Source organism: Oncorhynchus keta, chromosome 4, assembly GCF_023373465.1.
Source record: "Oncorhynchus keta strain PuntledgeMale-10-30-2019 chromosome 4, Oket_V2, whole genome shotgun sequence".
Classification (NCBI taxonomy): domain Eukaryota; kingdom Metazoa; phylum Chordata; class Actinopteri; order Salmoniformes; family Salmonidae; genus Oncorhynchus; species Oncorhynchus keta.
The window spans coordinates 30960758-30983172 of NC_068424.1; positions in this window are offsets into that span (position 1 = coordinate 30960758).

Here is a 22415-nt window from a genome sequence, read left to right on the forward strand (position 1 = left end):
ACAACGATTCACAGCTGCCTCTGTCTGGGAACCATTCCAGGCCAAACACATAGAAATAGAAACACAAGAACAAAACATAGAATGCCCACCCCAACTCACTCCCTGACCAACCTAAAATAGAAACATACAAAAGGAACTAAGGTCAGGACGTGACAAGGACCCCCATTTCTTTTTGGTTTTCGCTTTCAAAATCACACTTTGTTCATAGAAAAACAACTGAATTCGATGCTCTAAATCCACAACAACGGGTAAACCTCATCAGAAGACCACATTTGAGGTCTGGAAAAAATGTGAGAGTTATTTTGTTGCCATTTAATTCCAGTGAGCACCTAGCAAGAGGCTGTTGTTTAGCAAGAGGGTGTTGTTTAACACTGTTTTTGTAGCGCCCGTGATTGTAGAGTTTGCCATACGAAATATCCACTGGATTGAAGCAAATAATCATGATATCATTCTGCCAGGTAAGAATAGGTTACTTTGTAGTTAACATTTAACTGAGAAGTGTAATGACTGTCCTGACCAGGTCAGGTTACAGGAGAACACAACCCTACAGATTATCTCTCAACCCCAACAGAGGAGGAGAAATCTAGGGGTCTGAAGATGTGGGGGGTTTTATGACCCCTCACGCCCCTGGTAAATCTCAAGCCACAGACAAATTCCTTTGTCCTGTTACTATGGAGAACCAGCCTCAGAACATTAAACATGAAATAAAGGGATTTTGGAACAATGGTTTCCGTCAGCCACAATGGTGGTCATGAAGATAGATGGAATATGAAAATGTATGTCATTTTTGTTTTGTTAATAAAGGTTAATAGATTACGCTATTACGAAAACATTGTAATGTGAAGAGTTTTCCTAGGATATGTTTGATATTTATACATTGTACGTTGTATGGAAAATATCCAAATCAAAGAGAATGTTTTGGGGAAGATGAAATGTTAAGTTAGTTGTCTAAAATTGGATTTGAATAAAATTTAGACCATGCCTCATTAACTTGGTACGCCCAGAGAATTGCCCTAAAGGCGGTTACGCCCACTTCTGACCCAAGGGTATAAAACCTGTGAGTGTAGAATTTACAGGAAGACTACGTTACCCCAGCTGCAGCAAGGTCTAAAAAGTCAACGAACCCAGAACGCAATGCAAGTTTGAGGACTTACCCATTGTGGGTAACACGCGCTAGAGTTCTAATCAATAGCCTATAATGTGTTTCGTCTATGTGTATCTTTTATCATCATTTTAGCTTTTGAGTAAATAAATATTCAACTAAGATTGGTGTGGTACGAATTCATTGGTGAGACCCGGGTCCGTGTAGATTCACGGGCTATACGACGTTCAGAACGATATTGGTAGAGGTACCTGGTTAATTAGCGGCTGTTGTAAAATCGATATTCTTTGAGTTAATTTCAGGAAATAAACACTCAATAAAAACAAGTTTTCCCATGGTGCCCCAGGTTAATGAGTTAATAATTGCTTGATTCAGTTAATCACGCAATTAGAAACTTGTAATCATTCGATGAGCAACAGTCGTCACATTAACTAATACAACGTCACGACAGAAGGTTTTCGGGAAAGCCTTTCCATCTACCAGAAGCCTTTTAATTAGCATCATGACAAGTCATTAGATTTGATAGGGCCCCACTATTTGCTGGTAGGAAAAAAGTGCAAATTCCACAAGTCATAGAGAAACAATCTAGTGCAAGGGAGTGTACTGTAGGCCATATTTGGCCTGGTTCTGCTAAATTGATCAACTACCTTTATTTCACTGCCACTTGGGAGTCAGCCAGTGATGAAGTGGACAGAAAAATCATCAGTCCATATGTAATTAACTGAAGCTAGCACGACAGCTAAATTACATTAAAGCAAGGCCCTGCAGCCACACAGAGAACACTGCATGTGAGTGCTCCTTACACTAACTAGTTAAAACAAGGACATTGGCATAGCGACAAACACAGATTGCCAGAGTATGCAGATTGCAATGTTACAATAAACATTTGTATTTATATATTGAACAAGGGATGTCACTTTGAGATTGACTACTGTGAACACAAATAACCATGATGCAGTAGACTGGTGATATAGATTATGATATAGGGTGGAGTTATAGTTCATGGGTTTGAATCCAGACTGGTAGCTATGATGGAGACATGGGCTGTGTCCCAAATGTCACCCTATTTCCTTTAGTGCACTACTTTTTTTTTTACCAGGGCCCATAGAGCTCTGATCAAATGTAGTGCACTGTGTAGGGAATAAGGTTATATTTGGGACGCACACCCATGGATTCACGCAAGTAGCATGATTCATATACCACAAAACCAACATACCAAATCTGTGTCTGTCCTTCAATGACTTCAATGACTGTAAAAAAACAGCTATGGAGAGTGACACTTTAGATTTTTCCCTGACATACAAAGCTAACCGTTCCCTTTGTGAAATGTGGTGGGCATACAGAATGGAAGTTGAACATACATTCAGGAATGATCTTCTCACTCATTCTCCTATGCATCCGTTACAGCCTAGCATGTAATCATGTTATCTTCATTACACACGCATTGGTTAATCAAACTCAGTCTGCATCCCAAATGACCCTATTAACTATATAGTGCACTATTGTTGACTTGAACCTTATCGGTCCTGGTCAAAAGTAGTGCACAATGTCGGAAATAGCGTGCCATTCGGGACACAGCCTCAGACTGGTGACACAATGACAAACCAACACAACAAACAGTTAATGCACATGTTACAGTCACCTATGTCGCAATCAATGTCAATCCTACATGATCAGGTATTAACAATAACCCTAACTAGACCGGACCATTATAGTACCTGGTTAAGTGTTTACACATCACAAACCAATCATATAAGAGTGTGGTGTTTAAGCGTGCGTTTGCATTTAATGTGTGCATTTGCATGTGTGTGGGATGAAGCTGCTGAGATAGGCAACACCGCTATCGATTCTGTCACTACTCACTGCTCCGCTCTCACCTCTGGTTAAGTCACACACATCAATCACAATCTGCTGGTATCCCTGGGGATGTCCCTATGGAACCTGGAAGGTTCTCTTGCTGGGGTCCACACAAAACATGACATAATACATAACATTAATAGACAAGTACAGAACAAGGACACTTATCATTCCATGTATCATCAAATGAAATGAAATTGTATTGGTCACATGTTTAGCAGATATTATTGTGGGTGTAGCGAATACTTGTTCTTCTATTTTCCGACAGTGCAGCAATATCCAACAAGTAATATCTAACAATTTCACAACATATATCTAATACACACAAATCTAAGTAAAGGAATGGAATTAAGAATACATAAATATATGGATGAGCAACGTCAGAGTGGCATAGACCTAGATACAGTAGAATAGAATACAGTATATACATATGAGATGAGTAATGCAAGATATGTAAGCATTATTAAAGTGACATTATTTAAGTGACTAGTATTCCATTTATTAAAGTGGCCAATGATTTCAAGTCTGTGTGTAGGCAGCAGCCTCACTGTGTTAGAGATGGCTGTTTAACAGTCTGATGGCCTTGAGATTGAAAAATAGCTTCTGTCTCTCGTTCCCAGCTTTGATGCACCTGTACTGACCTCTCCTTCTGGATGATAGCGGGGTGAACAGGCAGTGGCTCGGGTGGTTGTTGTCCTTGGTGATCTTTTTGGCCTTCCTATGACATCGGGTGCTCTATGTGTCCTGGAGGGAAGGTAGTTTGCCCCTGGTGATGTGTTGTGCAGACCGCACCACCCTCTGGAGAGCCCTGCGGAAGGTGCAGTTTCCGTACCAGGCGGTGATACAGCCCGACAGGATGCTCTCAATTGTGCATCTGAAAAAGTTTGTGAGGGTTTTAGGTGACAAGCCAAAATTCTTCAGCCTCCTGGGCTTGAAGAGGTGCTGTTGCGCCTTCTTATGGATGGACCATTTCAGATCATCAGTGATGTGTACGCCGAGGAACTTAAAACATACCACCTTCTCCACTACTGTCCCATCGATGTGGATAGGAGGGTGCTCCCTCTGCTGTTTCCTGAAGTCCACAATCATCTCCTTTGTTTTGTTGATGTTGAATGAGAGGTTATATTCCTGGCACCACACTCCCAGAGCCTTCACCTCCTCCCTGTAGGCTGTCTCGTCGTTGTTGGTAATCAAGCCTACACCTGTTGTGTCGTCTGCAAACTTGATGATTGAGTTGGAGGCGTGCTTGGCCATGCAGTCATGGGTGAACAGGGAGTACAGGAGGGGGCTGAGCACGCACCCTTGTGGGGCTCCAGTGTTGAGGATTAGCGAAGTGGAGGTGTTGTTTCCTACCTTCACCACCTGGGGGCCGGCCCGTCAGGAAGTCTAGGACCCAATTGCACAGGGCGGGGTTCAGACCCAGGGCCTCAAGCTTAATGATGAGCTTGGAGGTTACTATGGTGTTGAATGCTGAGCTATAGTGAATGAACAGCACTCTTGCATACAGTAGGTATTCCTCTTGTCCAGATGGGTTAAGGCAGTGTGCAGTGTGATGGCGATTGCATCGTCTGTGGTCGTATTGGGGCGGTAAGCAAATTGAAGTGGGTCTAGGGTGACAGGTAGGGTGGAGGCGAAACGATGCTTGACTAGTCTCTCAAAGCACTTCATGATGAAGCTGTCTACGCAGGTTCTGATATCCTAATCTCACTGCAACCTTGAATCCTAATATCCTACTCTCACTGCAACCTTGAATCCTAATATCCTAATCTCACTGCAACATTGAATCCTTATATCCTAATCTCACTGCAACCTTGAATCCTAATATCCTAATCTCACTGCAACATTGAATCCTTATATCCTAATCTCACTGCAACATTGAATCCTAATATCCTAATCTCACTGCAACCTTGAATCCTAATATCCTAATCTCACTGCAACCTTGAATCCTAATATCCTAATCTCATTGCAACCTTGAATCATAATATCCTAATCTCACTGCAACCTTGAATCCTAATATCCTAATCTCACTGCAACCTTGAATCCTAATATCCTAATCTCACTGCAACCTTGAATCCTAATATCCTAATCTCACAGCACCAGATTTTCTGTAAACACCAGAGAGAATCCCACAACATCAGGAACCATCCGTGTCCTTGGTTCTTCCGTTTGACGTCAATGCCTGAGCATGTCATTCATAGATGCTACTGAAAGCAAGTGCAACACACGGAAATGGAAATGCAATAATAATGTGGAGTTTCACCAAAGTTGTTAACTCTTGCCCAGTTCCCCTGGCGTGAGCAGAGCCACATATCATATCGTATGGAGCTGGACTTCACCCCTGCTATGTTCCCCTAATGTGAACGCAGCAACCTTGAATCATATGGGGTTGAACCTAAGTATCACAACACAACCATAGATGACACCTCAGGAGACCTGCACTGTGAGAAACATTGTGAGCGCGCCTCACCGCATGCAGAATTGACCGGGGAACTACAGATGCCAAAGAAAATATGAGAGAGAGAGAAATAGAGAGTAAGAGTGAGAGAGCGCGAGAGCGAACGAGAGAGAGAGGAAGTGTGTGAATGTGTGTGCAGTTGGAACACATGTCCCTGAACTTCTTTTGGATACTGTAAAGGCAGAAAGGCTGGCTTTTGGCCATGGGTAGCTGAAACAGTCCAGTGGTGTTAAGCTCAGCCCTCGGATACAGAGCTAGTCAGCCCTCTAAATGGGACACGTCTGTTGGTGTGAGAGTCAGATGGTGCTCGGGGCATCTCTCCACTGATGACTTCCCAGGCATGAGTGAGTCCAGTCCTTCGTGTTTGGCCTCAAGCTGGGGTGTTGTATATCTAACTGGGACAGTTACTGTTAACCATTAGGCTGGAATGACATATGAAAACAATGTCTGTATTCAATAGGGCACATTGTAGCTAAATGTTTTACCACTGAAAATATTGTTTGTTATTGGACGTTCAGTTAGTCCCTCTCTGTTTCTGTCTGTTTTCTTCAGTTTAGTGATGAATGAATACGACCGGATGTATTTGTTCACTGCGTTTATACTAATATTGGAAATATGGAAACACAGAGAGGAATAGGCGATGTGTGCCATTCAGAGGGTGAATAGGCAAGACAAAAAATATAAGTGCCATTGAACGGGGTATGGTAGTAGGTGCCAGGCGCATCAGATTGTGTGAAGAACTGCAACGCTACTGGGTATTTCACGCTCAACAGTTTCCCGTGCGTATCACGAATGATCCACCACCCAAAGGTCATCCAACCAACTCGGGGGAAGCATTGGCATCAACATGGGCCAACATCCCTGTGGAAGGCTTTCGACACCTTGTAGTCGATGCCCCGACGAATTGAGGCTCTTCTGAGGGAAAAAGGGTGGTGGGGGGGTGCAACTCACATTTTAAGAAGATGTTCTTAATGTTTTGTACACTGTGTATTTTCGGCTGGCATTAATCCAGCACAGTTGTCAAACACACGCTTGTTAGCAATTTTGACGTGTGAAAGGCAGCGCTCATTTATTTTCAAACCCTAGAGCCATGATCGGTAATTGACTTGTCTTATATCGGTTGACTTGAGCTGAGGTGGGAGGGGTGGCAATATCTGAGGTGTGTCCATAAAGGGTGACTGCACATGCTTCATAAACAACAGGTGTGGACTAACAGTGATATGCTTACTTACGGGCCCTTCCCAACAATGCAGAGAGAAAGAAAATTGAGAAATAATAGAAAAGTAAAACACGTAATAATACAAGTAATAATAAATACACAATGAATAATGATAACTTGAATACAAGGTGTACCCGTACTGAGGCGATGTGCAGGGGTACGAGGTCATTGAGATAGAAATGTATAGTACCAGTCAAAAGTTCGAACACATTACTCGTTTGTCTTAATTTTTTACTATTTTCCACATTGTAGAATAATAGTGAAGACATCAAAAACATGAAATAACACATTTGGAATCATGTAGTAACCAAAAAAACAACAAATCAAAATAGATTTTAGATTTTTCAAAGTAGCCACCCTTTGCCTTGATGACAGCTTTGCACACTCTCAACCAGCTTCACACATATGCTGAGCACTTGTTGGCTGCTTTTCCTTCACTCTGCAGTAGGTGTGTCCAAATGTTTGACTGGTACTGTACATATAAAATGACAGAGAGTAAACAGTAGCAGCAGAGTAAGTGATGATTCACAAAAGTTAGTGCAAAAAGGGTCAATGCAATGCAACTATTTAACTAACAATTTAGTCTTATGGTTTGGGGGTAGAAGCTGTACATGGTTCTGTTGGTTTCAGACTCGATACCGCTTGTCGTGTGGTAGCCAGGGTTGGGTAGGTTACTTTCCAAATGTAATCCATTACAGTTACTAGTTACCTGTCCAAAATTGTAATCAGAAATGTCATTTTTTGATTACCCAAACTCAGTAACGTAATCTCATTATATTCCGTTACTCTTAGATAACTTTCCCCTTAAGAGGCATTAGAAGAAGACAAAAATGTATGTTACCAATTGAACGACATCTATTGCAGGATAAATCAATGTTAAAGTTTACATAGCTGGCCATATATGGATGTTAAATATTACTTTATAAGAGGCTTCTTGTAGCCCAGTGGTTCCCAAACCTTTTATAGTCCTGTACGCCTGGAATATACTGTACATCTGTCCAAATGAAAGCTACCCAGTCAAATGCTAGCTATGGGGATTCATTAAAGTAAAAAACAAGTCTACATTGTCCAAACCGAAACAGTCACAACCGAAACAATTGACACCATAGAGATATACATATATTTTTAACTGAGTCGTTATGGCGTGTGACAGCCTCAATAGGTGCTGACAGTGCTGTCTCCATTTTAAAGTTGCATGCGCCATGCTCTACCAACTGAGCTACAAAGGACCACCATGTGGGTAGTGGACAAGTGCACACATTAGGAAGAAGTGTAGAGTAATGAAATGCATAGTAGGCAGGGGGCTCCAATCTTCCAAGAGCCAAAATATTAATGTCTATTTGGCCCAAACAAAGACATCTATTATGTGCTGTACTCTACTGAACTGTACTCTACTATCCTCTACTGTTCTGTATTCTACTGTTGTGTACTAAACTACACTCTCCTTAAATGTACTTACTCGAGTTTCCTACATTTGAAGAAAAGGCCCATGGAGTCTTGATCTAGTGGTCTTGGTATTGAGATCACTTGAGACCACGTACATTTGGTCTTTAACTTGTTATGGTCTCAATTCACTGGGTCTGGGACTTGGGACCAATGTCCAGGTTTAAATCTTGGTCTTGGCTCATGATCTTGGACAATACCTTAATCGTTGGTTTACAAACCATAGACAACCCAATTTGAAGAAGACATTGCTCTCTGTTCATTGACTTATCGCTCCCACCCAATAGGAAAGCCTACCTAGTTGACTATAAAATGGTGGAAGCCCTCAATGGCAATGTCCACACTAAAATGGGTTATATCCATCTAGAGTACTCTATGTATCTCTATGATTGACACATGATTGTTAGTCCACTTTATTTCTTGGCACTTATTGGAAAATAAATATTTTATTGTGATAATAATACATGTCCTTCACATGTTCGCCATGAAATATGGTATGAAGTAAGCAGCCCATTTCAGAGTGAATATGCCAGGTCACAACTGAAACATGCAATGAACACGAGGGGAGACAGAGGGCTGGTTTCAAGAGCAGGGCGTTTATTGGAAAGGACCACAGGAGGAGGCAGGTAGCTGGGTCCAGGGGCGGGCAGAAGGTCATACAAAGAGTGTCCAAAAGGGAAACAGTACAGTACAAAACTATCATACACAGGAGGCGTCAATCACAGGAAAACCAGCGGGCCAAAAGAAGTGTGTCACAAAACAAACAATACCTCACAGTGATTGAATGCAAAGAACTGAACTAAATGGTGTGTGATAATGATATACATGTATGTGAACAGGTGATTAGAATTCAGGTGATTGGGATCTGGAGAGTGAGCTGCGTTCAGGGGATCTACGTGTTTGCCAGTGTGAGTTGGAAAGTGGGCTGGAAAGTGAGCTGCATCCAGGTGATCTACGTGTTTGCCAGTGTGAGTTGGAAGCAGATGTTACAAAACAATGATATCACTACAGAAATGCCTGTTATCTTTCCATAATAAACATAGGGAAAGCGACGATTTAAACATCCAACAACATATGTTTATATTTTGTCATGTACTGTATGTTGAAGGCCAGAACTAATGAATAAATACTGAACAAAAATATAAACCCAACATGTAAAGTGTTGGTCACATGTTTTATGAGCTAAAATAAAAGATCCCATATCAAGAAGCTGATTAAACAGGATGATCATTACACAGGTGCAGCTTGTGCTGGGTACAACAAAAGGCCACTCTTAAATGTGCAGTTTTGTCACACAACACAATGCCACAGATGTCTACATTTTGAGGGTGCGTGTAATTTGCATGCTGACTGCAGGAAGGTCCACCAGAGCTGTTGCCAGAGAATTGAATGTTAATTTCTCTACCATAATCCGCCTCAACATCGTTTTAGAGAATTTTGCTGTACGTCCAACCCGGCATCAAAACCGCAGACCACGTTTAACCACACCAGTCCAGGACCACATCTGGCTTCTTCACCAGGCTGGTGATTCTAAGGAGTATTTCTGTCTGTAATTACATCCCTTTTGGGGGAAGAACTCTGATTGGCTGGGCCCCTGCCCAGTCATGTGAAATCCATAGATTAGGGCCTAATGAATGTATTTCAATTCACAGATTTCCTTATGTGAACTGTAACTCAGTAAAATCGTTGAAATTGTTGCATGTTGCGTTTGATATTTTTGTTCAGTAATGGAGTGTTTCTGTGTAGTACTGTCACTTTCTGTGTGAATTATGAGTGGACGGGTCTTGTGTTGCCCGGGGTTCAGTGCGGGGGAAGGCTGCATTTGGGATAGTGCACAAAGTTTAATAGGGGCTTCCAGATGCTGTCTGGGCCTCCTCCTGCGCTGTGCCCCCGCTGTGTCAAGGAGTGTGACAGTCTTTTGTTAAACTGACAGTTTCCTTTTCTTTTTTCTTTATCAATTACTAGACAAAAGATGGACTCATGGACTCATACTAGGAGCAACACTGGGAGTCCAACCTCCACTAGAAAGACAGGTTGGGATAAGGACTGGCTTTTGGGGGTAGTTGTATTTTGTAACAAAAATCTATAAATTGTGGGAAGGGTATTGGAGGACAACTGGAGGTTGATTTACAGTTAGTATGCATAAGTGTATCCAAATGATGGTAAGGACAGTGATAAGTATCGTAAAATGTAACCCATCATGGTAATGTGTGAATTAGCTATAATGCCAATGGTTTGGCTGATAATAAGAATAGAAGAGCAGTTTTGTTTGGGGTGCATGTTGGTGGCAGGGAAGTCAGGCGCAGGAGAACGAACTTGGTATAAACTGAGTTATTTAATAAATGCTGACCAAACTCCAAAACAACCTAAATGTACAAACTAACAAAGTGGGTACAAAACCCGTCGCACACCAACACTAAATAGGACATCACATACAAACAAAACACTCCGACATGTAATTGACGGGATTGGAACCAGGTGTGAAGGAAGACCAGACAAAATGAATGAAAAATGAATCAGTGATGGCTAGAATGTCGGTGACGTCGACCGCTGAACACCGCCCGAACAAGGAGAGGGACCAACTTCGGCGGAAGTCGTGACAAGTTTTTACATGGCTTAAGGAGAAGGGTTATCATATTTATTTTCTTCAGGAAATTCATTCAATATCTTCTGATGAAGTGGTCTGGATAAAATAATGGGATGGGAAAATCTATTTCCGTCATGGGATTACGAAATTCAAAAGGTATTATGATCCTACTCAAAAACAATTTGGATCTTGAGATTCAAATCAGTTAAAATAGATCCTCAACGAAGATGGATTGCCTTGAAATATATGACTTGATGACAAACAGTTATGGCTCATAAATCAATATGGAAAGAATAATGAAGTTTCAAACCTCTTTGAAAATATTTACAATAATATGATTAGTCGCCAAAATGTAATGGTATGGGACTGCAACACAGTATTAAGTGCATCACTAGACCATAAAGGCAATCATACTTCCAATTATCACCCTTTGGTGCTCAAAGAGATTACGAATATGCCTTCAGAAAGTATTCTTGACGTTGTCCACATTTTGTTACGTCATAAAATGTGTTATTTACACCCGGGGAACCCTTTGCAGGATAGATAGATCACAGAGAAGGAGTTATTATAAAAACAGAACCTCCAGAACTGTAAATCTATTTAGATAATGAACGAGAGGAGATGGGTAATGTTACAGGGGAGAAAACACAACTTGATTTAAAAATGGTAAATGATGCCCAATCGTTTATTTTTCTCTCTCCCTCACTTCCCCCTCTCTCATTTTCTCCCTCCCTCTCTCTCTCTCTCTCTCTCTCTCTCTCTCTCTCTCTCTCTCTGATCTGCAATCCCGCTTGATCTACCCCAAGACCTGTCCCCTTGCTCATCATTTCTGCACCCCCCTCTGTCTCTCTCTCGCTCTCTAGCTCCCTCACTCTTTGATGTAGTGTGCACTGTGCAGTGGGTCTGCACTCTGCAGTCCCGTTGGCTCTGGCACCGGCTATAAACGCCCAGGCGTCCCGTCTCGCACAGTCAGCGCTTTGGAGAGACGATCACCTGTTCCTCGGGGCCACACATCAAACGGGGAGCCCTGCTGACTGTGTGCACTAAGGCTGAGCTGACCCTGGCCATGGTCCCAACCACACACACTTACTCAGCACCCACCCGACGGGAAGCAAATCCCGCCTCTGGAAGGCGTTCTGCTTTGTTTGCGTCAGCAGGCTCTTTGGACCAGAGGGGTAAACGGAGGTCAAAGTAGGATCAATGAGTTAGCCAGCTAACTTGCCTAAATATTCTGAAATAAACTTGAAAAGGCCATAGTCTAATTGACTCAACAAGCAAAAACGTACGTCTAAGTTGAACTTTCATAACGCTCCAGAAAATCAAAGGTTACTTCCGGTTGTTTATCAAAGTGAGCTGGCTAACTCGTTGATCCCGCGGTGTAGTATACCCATCTGTCCTTGAGTTTTAGTGTACATTTGGTGGTTTTAGTTGTTTTGACATTGATTTTATATGGATTTTCGGCAGAGGTCCCCATTTAAAGATTTGAAGTGTAATAGTTTATTTACGAGGTGGTAAATATGAAATAGGCCTGCGCACTTCTTATAAATGTATCTATCTATCGCATGATGCTCAGCTGTTTTATTTGATCCAAATCAAGTTCTCATGCAAGTCAAGCTGCTCCTCCTGTTGAAACATTTTCAGGCTTAGCCCTGTCAAGAGTTGATGACGGGTGACATTTTCTTCCTCTTCTACTCCATGCTGTATGAGGCAGACTGGATGGTAAAGATTATCCCTGTTGGTTATTCCTGTCGGCTCACCATTCCTGTTTCCAGAACACATTCAGGCCTCATGACATCATTGTTAGAATGTAACTCCACACAGACCGCACAACAGCAGGTTCCAGAAAGCCACGTACTTAATCAGGGCAGATAAGCTGCAACTTCACACTTTTTTGACAGCTGGCTTCTCAATTCCTCACTCTCTCTCACCAGTGGTTCACATCATAGCCTAAACTAGCCAGCTACATCTTAACTTCAGCCGTAGACCCATACTAAAGGGGAGAAGTGAAAGCAATCGGAAACTTTGATTAATCAGGACAGACAGACAGACGAACAGGTGCAAGTGTTGAGCAGATATAATACAGAAGGAAGTTTATTTCTTGTTATGACCCCAGAGCATCATTGCAATTAACTTCTGAGAGAGGCAGTGGGGATTTTTCAGTAAATTCTCTAAGTAAGTAATTAAGTCTATCTGTACTCTGGCTGTTATTCCCTTCTCACTTCTCGGTTTAATGACACAGAATTGCAAAGGTGTCCCAGTACAATAACTACACATGAATAGTGGGCATTTATCATGCATGAAAATGAATGATTAGATTCTCACAATACTAGCCCAAACTCCACAGGATTTCAAAATACCATGTATGTGACATGCATAACCATCGCCATGCTTCATGGTAGGCATGGTGTTAGACAGGTGATGAGCTGTGAGTGTGAATGTGTGTGTGTGTGTGTGTGTGTGTGTGTGTGTGTGTGTGTGTGTGTGTGTGTGTGTGTGTGTGTGTGTGTGTGTGTGTGTGTGTGTGTGTGTGTGTGTGTGTGTGTGTGTGTGTGTGTGTGTGTGTGTGTGTGTGTGAGAGAGAGAGAGAGAGAGAGAGGGAGAGAGAGAGAGAGGGAGAGAGATATAGAGGGTGTTTGGGTACTTTTGGATTCTTTAAACAGTTTGTCTCATTGGACAGGTCAGAGTCTATGTTTGAAATTGTTGAGTGGCATGAAGGTTTGAGCCAATACACTGTAGTAGAGGTCTTCACAGGTCCAAGAAGTTGGGACCCGTTCAGAAATGGACCTGTAGATATCCCACCCGGACCCGATATGCATAAATCCTTTTTTTAAATATAGAGATCCGTTCCAAAGTGACCCCAGGACAACTAGACCCGTTCCTGGTCAGATACAAACCCTGGTCGAGCCGAGTGAGGGAAGCAGCAGAAAATCATTTTTTATGCTACTTTATTAACCGGAGCTGATAAAGCGTGAGAGGGGGAGAGAGGTGCCGCTCTAGCAGGAGGGGCCGTACTGTGAGGGAGTTACAGAGGGAGGAGGAAGGGCGAGACGAGAGACAAGAGACAGCAACCAACCAAGCTGACTGCGTGCATTAAAAAGAGACATGTAGAGAGAAAGAGTGAGAGAGCGAGAGAGCAAGAGAGCAAGAGAGCAAGAGAGCAAGAGAGCGAGCTCATGGTTCACTGGTTCACGATGTGATTTTCTTCTTTTTTAATCAAGCTACATTTTATCCTCCTGCTGGCAAAGGGTTTTTATTCAACTTGTTTGTATGTCAGCAATCCCTTCAAGTGAAATCCAGGAGAGTGGCATTGACCCTGACCCCAAACCTACTCACAAAGAAATAAACAAAGACAGGACCCCAAAACAAAAACAAGACCCTGCATTAGACATGCCAATGCTAAACTGAGATGAATTCAACCATACATCTTATAGGAGTTGGCTCACTGGCTATAGAAGTACCCAAGTGTCAGTATGCCACTCACTGGTCATCTGAGTGTATCACTCACACAAGCACACATGCACACACCCACACATACCCACAATTTTAAATCATTGCAATCCTAGAGACTCTTCCAGGGAATAGATACAATCATCAAATGACCGGCGCAGAGTTAAAGCCACACTAATATTGATCTTTGTCCCTCACTGTTTCAATAAACATAAACAGAAAGATCATAAATTCATTTCCAGCAACAATAGGTTCGTGGGAGGATAGAAACGTAAGCTGTTCGTCAAATTGTATCTCTGTGTTTTCACACTGCACAGTATTCTTGTTTGCTACCATGAGATTGAAACCCTGGGTCTGTGGACTGCTACTGACCAAATAGACAGTCAGCAAATATTACAATATATGTGTAAGAGATGTAGTCTAAACATGGCTTGGAAGATTAAATGGAATTCTGTGTAAAATACAGAGCAAACATCTTAGCTGCAGGCTAAATAGTTACTTCACATGTGCCTGTAAATTGTAAACATTGACAAATGTTCAAATACAGTGCATTTGGGAAGTATTCAGACCCCTTGACTTTTTCCACATTTTGTTACGTTACAGCCCTATTCTAAAATCAATTCAATTCAATTTAGTCGTCAATCCACACACGATACCCCATAATGACAAAGCGAGAAAAAAATGATTTTTAGACATTGCAAATGTATTAAAAATAAAAACAGAAATATCTTATTTGCATAGGTATTCAGACCCTTTTCTATGAGACTCGAAATTGAGCTCAAGTGCTTCCTGTTTCCATTGATCCTCCTTGAGATTTTTCTCTTACATGCACTGTTAACTGTGGTAAAATCAATTGGTTGGACATGATTTGGAAAGGCACAAACCTGTCTATATAAGGTCCCACAGTTGACAGTGCATGTCAGAGCAAAAACAAAGCCATGAGGTCAAAGGAATTGTCCGTAGAGCTCCGAGACATGATTGTGTCGAGGCACAGATCTGGGGAAGGGTACCAAAACGTTTCTGCCTCATTGAAGGTTCAGTAGAACACAGTGGCCTCCGTCATTCTTAAATGAAAGAAAAGTTTGGAACCACCAAGACTCTTCCTAGAGCTGGCCGCCCAGTCAAAGCTATCGGGGAGAAGGGCCTTGGTCAGGGAGGTGGCCAAGAACCCGGTGGTCACTCTGACAGAGCTCCAGAGTTCCTCTGTGGAGATGGGAGAACCTTCCGGAAGGACAACCATCTCTGCAGCACTCCACCAATCAGGCCTTTATGGTAGAGTGGCCAGACAGAAGCAACTCCTTAGTAAAAGGCACATGACAGCCTGCTTGGAGTTTGCCAAAAGGCAATAGGTCCGAAAGGACTCGCAGACCATGAGAAACAAGATTCTCTGGTCTGATGAAACCAAGATTGAACTCTTTGGCCTGAATGCCAAGTGTCACGTCTGGAGGAAACCTGGCACCATTCCTACAGTAAAGCATTGTGGTGGAAGCATCATGCTGTGGGGATATTTCTCAGAGGCAGGGAGTAAGGATCGAGGCAAAGATTAACTGCGCAAAGTACAGAGAGATCCTTGATGAAAATCTGCTCTAAAGCGCTCAGGACCTCAGACTGGGGCTAAGGTTCACCTTCCAACAGGACAACGACCGCAAGCACACGGTCACGACAACGCTGGAGTGGCTTCGGGACAAGTCTCCCAATATCCTTGAGTGACCCAGCAAGAGCCCGGACTTGAACCCGAACGAACATCTCTGGAGAGACCTGAAAATAGCTGTGCAGCAATGCTCCCCATCCAATCTGACAGAGCTTGAGAGGATCTGCAGAGAAGAATGGGAGAAACTCCCCAAATACACGTGTGCCAAGCTTGTAGCATCATACCCAAGAAAACTCGAGGCTGTAATCACTGCCAAAGTTGCATCAATAAAGTATGGAGTTAAGGGCCTGAATACTTATGTAAATGTGATATCTCTGTTTATTTGTTTTTTGTACATTAGCAAAAATGTCTAAAATCCTGTTCTTGGTTTGTCATTATAGGGTATTGTGTGTAGGTTGATGAGGGAGAAAAAAATATTTGATCCATTTTACAATAAGGCTGTAACGTAAAACAAAATGTGAAAAAAGTCTAGGGGTCTGAATACTTTCTGAATGCACTGTATACTACCTTGCAAAAGTATTGGATTTCTTCACATTCTATTGTGTGACAAAGTGGGATTAAAATGGATTTAATTGTCATTTTTTTGTCAACAATCGACACAAAATAACCGTCTTTGCCCAGTAGGACATGACTTGTACAAGGTTGATTTTATCCTGCACTCATGATGAAATTACAACATATCTCATCTGTGTCTTTCATCTCATCTGAGTCCTCCTAATCAAATGCAGTCAATTCATTTTGCAGCTGATGAACAGTGTGTGCCTCAATCCCTCTCCTTCAAATCAAGGCATTTTCTAATACCATTTGAAAATGCAATACCCAAATGAACTGCCATCGTTGTCCCCGAGACCTCTAAACAAGAAAGCTGCTTATGCGGAGTAAGTTAGCATCCCAAATGGTATTCTATTCCCATAGGGCTCTGGTCAAAAGTATTGAACTATATACAGACGTGCTCAAATGTGTTGGTACCCTTACAGCTCATTGAAATAATGCTTCATTCCTCCTGAAAAGTGATGAAATGAAAAGCTATTTTATCATGTATACTTGCATGCCTTTGGTATGTCATAGAATAAAGCACAGAAGCTGTGAAAAGACATGAATTATTGCTTTTTCCACAAAGATATTCTAAAATGGCCTGGACACAATTGCTGGTATCCCTTAGAAAATATCATAAATAATTGTATTATAGGGATATTTCAAACTATTTTGTTTCTTTAATTAGTATCACACGTCTCCAATCTTGTAATCAGTTATTCAGCCGATATAAATGGAGAAAAGTAATGAATGTGCTGTTTGGTATCATTGTGTGCACCACACTGAACATGGACCAGAGAAAGCAAAGTATAGATTTGTTTCAGGAGATCAGGAAGAAAATAGACAAACATGGTAGAGGCAAAGGCTACAAGACCATTTCCAAGCAGCTTGATGTTCCTGTGACAACAGTTGAAAATATTATTAAGAAGTTTAAGGTCCAACCTCCCTGGGCGCGGCCACAAGATGAAAAATCGACCCATGATTGAACAGAAGGAGAGTGCGAATGGTAGAAAAAGAACCAAGGAAAACTGCCAAAGAAATACAAGCTGAACTCCAAGGTGAAGGTACGTCAGTTTCTGATCGCACCATCCGTCGCTTTTTGAGAGAAAGTGGGCTCCATGGAAGAAGACCCAGGAGGACTCCACTTTTGAAGAACAACATTTAAAAAATCCAGACTGGAATTAGCTAAAATGCATATTGACAAGCCACAATCCTTCTGGGAGAATGACCTTTGGAGTCAATACTGGAGCTTTTTGGCAAGTCACATCAGCTCTATGTTCCCAGATGAAAAAAATGAAGCTTTCATAGAAAATAACACCATACCTACAGTGAAACATGGAGGAGGCTTGGTTATGTTTTGAGGCTGCTTTGTTGCACCTGGCACAGGGTGCCTTGAATCTGTGCAGGGCACAATGAAATCTCAAGACTATCAAAGCATTCTGGAGCGAAACATACTGCCCTGTGTTAGAAAGCGCTATCTCAGTCGCAGGTCATGGGTCCTCCTACAGGATAATGACCCAAAACACACAGCTCAAAGCACCCAAGAATGGATAAGAACAAAACATTGGACTATTCTGAAGTGGCCTTCTATGAGTCCTGATCTGAAGCCTATCGAACATCTGTGGAAAGAGCTGGATCTTGCAGTCTGGAGAAGGTACACATCTGGGGCGACAGGGTAGCGTAGTGGTTAGAGTGTTGGACTACTAATCGGAAGGTTGCAAGTTCAAACCCCTGAGCTGTCAAAGTACAAATCTGTCATTCTGCTCCTGAGCAGGCAATTAACCCACTGTTCCAGGTACAGAAGTCTAATTGAGAGCTTGATTGCAGTGATTGCCTCTAAAGGTTGTCCATGCCTGTTTCATTATTTACAATATTATGTTGAATAAAAAAATCAAAAGTAGTCTGATTTCTATTAAATATGGAATGAACAATGGTCGATGCCAATTTCTTTTGTCAGTTTCAACTCATTTCAGCAAAAATTATGTATTCTTCGGTTTTTGTGGAGGAGTACCAACAAATTTGAGCATGTCTGTACAGGGTGCCATTTCTATTACAACCTTAGAGATCGCAGTCCAAGCTTCTCTGCCTGGCTTACTTTTGGGGATATCTTTATGAAATGTCCAACGTAACAAATGAAAGTAGACTCTGCCAGGTGACACCATCATTGTTTCCATTTGTCTGATTTGCCTGAGGTTGTGAGATCCATTTGTGATGGAAGCTGTGAAATACAGTTTCCGTTCAGGTCAGGAAGTTTTCACTCCTTAAATCCAGAGATGACTTGAGCCTTACATCAACAAATTCCAGAAGAGCAACACATGGGATGTGATCCACACACAAAATGTCAAGACATCCACATTGACAATTGACTCAGTGGGAAAATAAATTACACTGTCATTTTAAAGAAATGGATTACATTTCAAAATGGCCGTCATACGTTTCACGCATTGCAGTTGAAAAAGCCATTTCACTTTATTATATTATCATGAATAACACAAGGTTGAGCCATTGATGCTTTTCCTTTATGTAATACAGAGTGTTGCTGGAATGTCATACCATATTACTTCTATTTTGACAGAGACACAAATCAGTTTACACTGTCAACAAATGATGAGAAATGCATTAGGAAATGCATTTTACCCCATCCCAGCAGATAAAACACATTGTTCAATGCTTAACAGAGAACTTTGAGGAAAACACTTTGCTCTTCTGTAGTGTTTGAACACAATGTCAGATGATCTTCCACAAAAATACAACTGTTCAACCAAAATAAGTTAGTTTTTGAGGGGAAAGGGGCTTGACCCTTTAGAGCAGAGTTTCCTAAACTCAGTCCTGCCCCACCCCACACCCTGGGTGCACGTTTTGGTTTTTCCTCTAGCATTACACAGCTGATTCCAAATAATCAAAGCTTGATGATTAGTTTGATTATTTCAATCAGCTGGGTAGTGCTAGTGCAAAAACCAAAACGTGCAAGATTGACGTGGAGAGCTATCTATCAATCAATCAATCACATATATTTATAAAGCCCTTTTACATCAGCAGTTGTCAAAAAGTGATTACATGGAAACCCAGCCTAAAACCCCAAAGACCCCAAAGAGCAAGCAATGCAGATGCAGAAGCACGGTGGCTGAGGGTTGAAACAGCAGGTCCAGGACAAGGTAGCACGTCCGGTGAACAGGTCAGGGGGATGTAACCCCACCCACTTTGCCAAAGCTGAAGCCCTATGCTCCCAAAGGGGCCAAGAGGATGAAGTCAAGTCAGAGTTTGACTCAATAATCATCAATACTATAGCAATATAGAATAAAGGTGCACTAATCAATAGACATCTATGGAGATGATGACTCTTAAACATTGCATGACCTGTGCTTCCTGCTGTTTGTGTGTCTGCTGAACTCATTTGAACTAGGGACCCATCATGCATCATATCCACGATGTGAATCACTGCGGAAGCATTTTGGCTTGTGCTAACGAGGTTTGATTGCTCATTTGCTCTCCCCTCTGATTAGCTGTAATTAGTGGTAAGAACTCATGGATCCTTGGTTTCCCTCAGGCCACCCAGGATACTACAAATCGAGACTGAGACCCAGGATTTCCAATCACATCAGTTACAGCTTGTAAATGCATTTCCAGACGTACACAGAGTAGCCTATACACTGAGTCTACCAAGGAATACCTTCCTACTATTGAGTTGCACCCCCGCCCCCTCCCTATTTACCCTCAGAACAGCCACAATTCGTCGGGATGGATCTACAAGGTGTCGAAAGCTTTCCACAGTGATGCTGGCCCATGTTGACTCCAATGCTTCCCACAGTTGTGTCAAGGTTGTTCTTGATGCATACGGCAAACTGTTGAGCATGAAAAACCCAGCAGTGTTGAAGTTTTTGACACAAACCGGTGCGCCTGGCATCTACTACCATACTCAGTTCAAAGGCACTTACATTTTTTCTCTTGCCCATTCACCCTCTGAATGGCAAAACGCAATCCATGTCTCAATTGTCTCAAAGCTTAAAAATCCATCTTTAACCCGTCTCGGACTGAAGTGGATTGAACAGGTGACATCATAAAGGGATCCTAGCTTTCACCTGGATTTACCTGGTCAGTCTATGTCATGTTCTAAATATTTTGTGCATTACTCTGTGCATTTACCTACATTACAGGATAGAGGATATGCACTGTGTCACTATCAGTAATATGCATACTGCACAGCATATGATTATTCACAGTGCATACTCACATAGCATACATCCAGGAATCCTCTTCGATAGAGGATCTTTTGTGTCTCTGATAAATGATTAATGATGATGGATGATTGGTTTTGTGCTGCTCTAACGTACATTTTCATGCAATCAGAGGTTAGAACAAGAGGCACAGAGGAAGTATCTGATTTCCATGGTTTTGTGCTGCTCTAACGTACATTTTCATGCAATCAGAGGTTAGAACAAGAGGCACAGAGGAAGTATCTGATTTCTATGGTTTTGTGCTGCTCTAACGTACATTTTCATGCAATCAGAGGTTAGAACAAGAGGCACAGAGGAAGTATCTGATTTCCATGGTTTTGTGCTGCTCTAATGTACATTTTCATGCAATCAGAGGTTAGAACAAGAGGCACAGAGGAAGTATCTGATTTCCATGGTTTTGTGCTGCTCTAATGTACATTTTCATGCAATCAGAGGTTAGAACAAGAGGCACAGAGGAAGTATCTGATTTCCATGGTTTTGTGCTGCTCTAATGTACATTTTCATGCAATCAGAGGTTAGAACAAGAGGCACAGAGGAAGTATCTGATTTCTATGGTTTTGTGCTGCTCTAATGTACATTTTCATGCAATCAGAGGTTAGAACAAGAGGCACAGAGGAAGTATCTGATTTCCATGGTTTTGTGCTGCTCTAATGTACATTTTCATGCAATCAGAGGTTAGAACAAGAGGCACAGAGGAAGTATCTGATTTACATGGTTTTGTGCTGCTCTAATGTACATTTTCATGCAATCAGAGGTTAGAACAAGAGGCACAGAGGAAGTATCTGATTTCCATGGTTTTGTGCTGCTCTAATGTACATTTTCATGCAATCAGAGGTTAGAACAAGAGGCACAGAGGAAGTATCTGATTTCCATGGTTTTGTGCTGCTCTAATGTACATTTTCATGCAATCAGAGGTTAGAACAAGAGGCACAGAGGAAGTATCTGATTTCCATGGTTTTGTGCTGCTCTAATGTACATTTTCATGCAATCAGAGGTTAGAACAAGAGGCACAGAGGAAGTATCTGATTTCCATGGTTTTGTGCTGCTCTAACGTACATTTTCATGCAATCAGAGGTTAGAACAAGAGGCACAGAGGAAGTATCTGATTTCCATGGTTTTGTGCTGCTCTAATGTACATTTTCATGCAATCAGAGGTTAGAACAAGAGGCACAGAGGAAGTATCTGATTTCCATGGTTTTGTGCTGCTCTAATGTACATTTTCATGCAATCAGAGGTTAGAACAAGAGGCACAGAGGAAGTATCTGATTTCCATGGTTTTGTGCTGCTCTAATGTACATTTTCATGCAATCAGAGGTTAGAACAAGAGGCACAGAGGAAGTATCTGATTTCCATGGTTTTGTGCTGCTCTAATGTACATTTTCATGCAATCAGAGGTTAGAACAAGAGGCACAGAGGAAGTATCTGATTTCCATGGTTTTGTGCTGCTCTAACGTACATTTTCATGCAATCAGAGGTTAGAACAAGAGGCACAGAGGAAGTATCTGATTTCTATGATCAATCGGATTATTGATGTATGTCATATCAACCGGTATTATTGCTTTGATGTTATGGTCAAATGTTTTTAAATGATTTAATCAATTACACCAATTTATTACACAGATGTTCTCCATTAACTTGTTGAAGACCCCTGCAGAGTAGAAAAGTGTTGAAGTTAATTCAAACAATTCAAGTGAGTCTAGAGTAGGTTAGCATTCTATATTACTCATGGTCAATAACTTCCACATGTAATATTATATAGTGTAATAATAATTGATACGATGAAGATATTATTGTTGTGAATCAAATAATGTAGTAAGTTAACAGATGTATGCATTTTCTTTGCGCACTTCGTCTCTCACAGTTGTAGGCTATTCCATGGTTACAT